The following is a 5,454-nucleotide window of genomic DNA, read 5'->3' as shown; positions in this document are numbered from 1 at the left end:
TGAGCCCTAAATGCTGATTGGTTGAACTTTGTGGTATATCAGAACGTGTACAACGGTTATGACAATAAATTACTTATTATTTTTCTAATTACATGTTGACCCATTTAAAGAGACTACATTTCAGTTTTATCTGCGTGCAGTAGGGTCTTTGTCAAGGTGAGTGAGGTTTAATAAATCCATGTTTTTTTACACAAATGAAACGTTGTACTTCAAAAAGTATCTAAACATGTTTGCCCACGTAAGCCATGCCATGTCTATGAATCCTGATTCTAAATGATTTCAGAAGAGAAACGTATACTTCAATTTTTCATGATTGTTGACTATTTGATCCACAGTTAATGGACATTACCAAGGCAATTAGAATTCAGTTAAGTAACAATATCAACCAAACTGGGAAATGTCAAAACGCAGGGAGAGCGCCATGTCAAGGTGAGACAATTAATAACTGGGCCAATAAATTACTGTGGCAAAAAAAGGAGTGTTGTTGGATTACTTTACATAGACAGCAGAGGGCAGTGTTGACAAAGAATCAAAGGTATTCAATAAAGGCCATTCAATAAAAGTGTCAAGTTGGATAGGCACTCTAAATCTACAACTTTGTAATTTGATATAGTGATTATCCTGAATTCAATGGTAAAGCTCCTATCTGAATCCCTCTTTTGATACAGATCAGCGTTAACAAGGGAGCTCTTGGGCCAGTACATCTCTGACACCCTCAGCAACATTCACACAGTGAGGGAGTTCTGTGACAGGCATTCCAAATGGGCCCTTCAGAGGGAGACAGAACTGGAAATGATGAGGGACATCAAGCAGAGGTCAGACAGAATTGACCTTAAGTTCGACCATGTCCGTAACTCCGAGACCAAGGCCAAGGCGTTTGGGGAGTTCGTATGGAGCGGTCTGACCCAGGGGACTGCAGACAGTAGGCGTGAGGAGCTGGAGAAGGAGCTGGGGGCTGTACTAAAGGACACTCTGGGAGGCCTGGAGAAGCTGGATTACTTCCTGAATGCTGTGGAGTGTCTGGCGGTCACCTGTCTGTTGGTGTTTGAGGAGAACAGGTCCTTCTGTCTGCCTCAGGGGACGAGCCCTGCCAGTGTTCAGGCTGTCATCACTGCTGCCAGAATATCCTGCCCTCTCCTCATCTACTTTAAGAGGGATGTTAAGGCCTTCTTTATGCCCAGCTTCCTCAATGTAGAGGTGCTGGCCCTCCAGCTGGACAGATACACACAAATCAGCCAGCATCTATGTAAAATAATGGAGAAGGGGTAAGTGGAGCTCCTATCACAATTTCTTCAACATTAACTTATGTCATGTTCTTCATTGCCATTTTACAAACACTTGATGTCCATTCTTTCCTTCTAGATTAGAGATCAGACAACAGCCTGGGAGTAAACTTGGGTAAGATCCCTCACACAGTTTTAATATCAGCATGTATATTATATTAGCATAGTTGTATTATTTTCCTTTCATTTTTCTCCTTCTCAGATATGTCATTTGACAAGGTTCTCTGGCTTATGTGATATAGTTCAAATGCCACAAAATAATGTAATGAATATAATTTAATGTTGAAATGAATATGAATTATTACAGTAGCTCAGTCAATTAAATGATGTTTTGGAAAAAGAGGAATGACATCCCTGTGGTCAACCTTGGTGATGTGAGTGAAGAGTCCATACAAAATATGCTCCAACATTTGAATCAGCTGAGTGAGATCAGGTAGGTTATTCTGCCATGGTTGGGTTCTTCTCTTAAAACTTATGTTGACAATTTTTAACAAGATTCAAGAACTAGTCTATTGGAAAACAGTAAACAGATATCTTTCCCTTCCATCAGGATGGACCAGCACCTCAGACTAACGTTCCTGTTCCAAGAGGCTGCTCAGCGCTTCATTGGTAGGTTCAGCCAGCTCTGACGGAGATGGAAGAAAATGCTGTGTAGCTGGACAGGATGAAGCTGGGGGCTAAGATCTCCAGTGTGGCAGGCAGCTCAGTGGGGGCGGCTGGAGGGATCCTATCCATCGTGGGCTTAGCTCTGACCCCTGTCACTGCTGGGTTGTCACTGGCTCTCACCATTGCAGGGTTCAGCCTGGGGGTCACCAGTGGGGTCAACAGTTTAGCCACTGGTATCACAGAGATGACGGTCAATAGCATCCATGAGAAGAAAGCCAGTAATGTCTTCCAGAGTTTCATGGAGGACGTGGAGAGTCTCCAGGAGTGTCTGGAGGATGTGGCCAGGAACATAGAGCCCATCCTGGGGCAGAGCAGGGTGGACATGGTTGGAGCAAGGAAGGTGATTGGACCATCGGAAAATGCACTGACTGCCTAGGTGACCTTTCCTCAGGTTTTAAGTCAGCATAAGTTCTTAGAATCAAAGATCTGATCACAAACGCTGGTAAGTTGGCGCTCCAGGAAGGCAAAGGAGCACAAAACCTGCCCAAGCTACCCGAGGACATCCCGGACATTGGACAGGTGCCAAAGGCACCCCACTAACCCTCTCCAGCTCGGCGCGGGCTGGTTTTATCACTCTCAACGCCCTCTTCATTGGCCTGGATGTTTTCTTCATCTGTAAAGACAGAGTCAGCCTGGCCAAAGGCAGCAAGAGTGAGTTCTCCCAGCTCATCATTACCAGATCAGCATTGTGGCACACAGAGATGGACTCCTGGCAGAGGATCCATGACTCGCTGTGTAGAGGTCTATTAACATTAGAGAAAAGTCAGATCGTCCTGGAGCAGGCATTTTATCCTCTGGAGGAGAAGCGGATAGGAAAGAAATCGATGTGTGTGACACAGTAGGACAACATAAATGACTTAACAGTCTTTGAAGTTAGGGCCTCTCAAACATACTGTCCAGTGGCACTTAGAATGTTCAACAATTAAAAATAAAGAGATGACACAAAGCACTTTTTTCATTTTCATCAATCATTCTGTACACAAGTCTAATTTTATAATCAACTTTACAATTCAATGTTATAATAAATGAAACAATCTGTTCAATTTAATGAAACGTATTCAGCTTGGCACATAAAAAAAAAGTATTTTGTTTCCAAAATATGTGTTCAGTGTAGTCAAAATACTGAAAGTGAAATGTAATAATGTTTCCAATATTGTGTTGGTGACATGTACCTTCATACACAGAAGACTCACATTCCTCACTTCACTGGAAGTTGAAGACGTCTTGCAAAGGGACAGATCAAAATGTACTGGGGGGAGGGGCTTGTCCAACAGAAGTTGTCCTAAAAAATAATGACACCTTCCCCAAAGTTACACATTATTTCACATGACCCTCCCCTTGTACTGTAAAATAAATTGAACACCCTCCCCCCTCATAGAATTAATTCTAAATCATTTTTACGACCACAAATAACAATAACTGTACCCGAGCCTGTGTTTATAATTGTGGATATCGACTTCACTACTTCAGCGTTCTTGTGTGGCACAGTTAATGCGACACAGGGCTACGGGCCAGAAGATTGAGTGTTTGCTGACCACCACATTCAAGTTCACTCACCCCACCTGTTTCATTACACTACGCTCAGAGCTGGCTGCAGACAATAATCAGTTAGGGGTGAATCAGATTTTCTAAATGTTTATGCCATATTTATAATTATATCAAACATATGCAACAAATTTTCCACCAACATCTTTCTGTGCCAATGACCACATAAAACAATAAACAAAGCATACCGACTTCAGGCACTTCAATATCATGGTTTGTGTTTTCAACACCACAACACATAGAACATGTCAATCTGGACAAACAGAAAATACATCCCTCCCTACCTTGTAGGCTTACCCAGTATTGAAGGCTTGGCTTGACAATCTCTGAATGTCATTAAACTTTTTGGTGTTTTGTAACAGATGCCTTCCAGGTGAAGCTGGTTGAGATAATGCCAAGAGTGTGCAAAGCTATCATCAAGACAAAGGGTGGCTTTGCAGAATCTCAAATATATTTTTTATTTGTTTAACACTTTTTTTGGTTACTACATGATTCCATACGTGTTATTTCATAGTTTTGATGTCTTCTTAATTATTCTACAATGTAGAAAATAGTAAAAAATTAAGAAAAACACTTGAATGAGTAGGCGTGTCCAAACGTTTTACATAAAGGAAGAGAAGCTTATGCTTAACCCCAAAGATATATAAATATATATATTCCGGTGGCATGCTAAAATACCGGCATGCATTTCTTCATGTCAGATAGCTACTGCGTCTGCTATACAGATATAGACTTACAGAATTAGGGTAATTTGTACATTTTCGATCCAAATATTTTGTTAAAAGTTAAGCATTATATTTTAGATTATAGGATTAACTCCGATAGGCCTTAATAACAGCCACACCATACCAAATGTTTCTAAACTTTATTAGGGTAATATCAAAAGTATGTCAAGCCATTGTTTATAGGAAAAATACGAGCAGAAGAGCAAATGTAAACCAGGTAAAAAACGCACTACCCTCCCCGTGTGCCCCCCAAAAACATACAATCCTCCCCAAAGCAAAAAAAAAAAAGGTTGACAACCCCCCAGTAAATTTCGATCAGTCCCTAAACGGCAACGAAACATGTTACTGCAATTTATTCTGATGCTGACTTGTGTGAAAAAGTTTCTGGGAGATGTTAAATGAAAATGGACGGTTCATGTCTGGTCTCATTTATGTTAACAATAATAGGCCTAGTTGCTGGTGTTCTGAAATACCCTTGTAAAAAATGATAGAATAAATCCTATTTTGCTATTGGTCGTTTGTACTGCGTTCTCATTTTTATCATGACACAATTTAATACCGGACGTCACAGTGATGCAGACTGTAGTCATGTGTACAGCAAGAAATGTCAGGCTGTATCACCGCCTGGTACGGCAACTGCACAGCCTTCAATGCAAGGCTCTCCAGAGGGTAATGTTGTCTGCAAAACACATCTACCTGCCCTCCAGGACACCTACAGCACCTGATGTCACAGGAAGGCCAAAAAATCATCAAGGACAACAGCCACCCGAGCCACTGCCTGTTCACCCCACTATCATCCAAAAGGCGAGGTCAGTATAGGTGCATCAAAGCTGGGATCGAGAGACTGAAAAACAGCTACTATCTCAAGGCCATCAGACTGTTAAACAGCCATCACTAACATAGAGAGGCTGCTGCCAACATACCAACTAAAATCTCTGGCCACTTTAATAAATGGACTTAATAAAGCTATCACTAGTCACTTTAAATAACGCCATTTGAATAATGTTTACATATCCTACATTACTCATCTCATATGTATTTACTGTATTCTACACCATCTACTGCATCATGCCTATGCCGCACGCCATCGCTCATCCATATATTTATATGTACATATTCTATTCATCCCTTTACATTTGTGTATATAAGGTAGTTGTTCTGAATTTGTTAGATTACTTGTTAGATATTACTGCGTAGTCTAAACTAGAAGCACAAGCATTTCGCTACACTCACAT

At 41.1% G+C, this 5,454-nt stretch overlaps 1 pseudogene; it reads left to right on the top strand.

Moving 5' to 3' along the window:
- Positions 1 to 397: 397 nt before the first annotated feature.
- Positions 398 to 2,854, top strand: LOC109881076 (uncharacterized; annotated as a pseudogene).
- The last annotated feature ends 2,600 nt before the right edge of the window (positions 2,855 to 5,454 follow it).

This window comes from Oncorhynchus kisutch, linkage group LG10 (assembly GCF_002021735.2).
Source record: "Oncorhynchus kisutch isolate 150728-3 linkage group LG10, Okis_V2, whole genome shotgun sequence".
NCBI lineage: Eukaryota > Metazoa > Chordata > Actinopteri > Salmoniformes > Salmonidae > Oncorhynchus > Oncorhynchus kisutch.
This window is presented reverse-complemented; position numbering and strand designations above follow the sequence as displayed.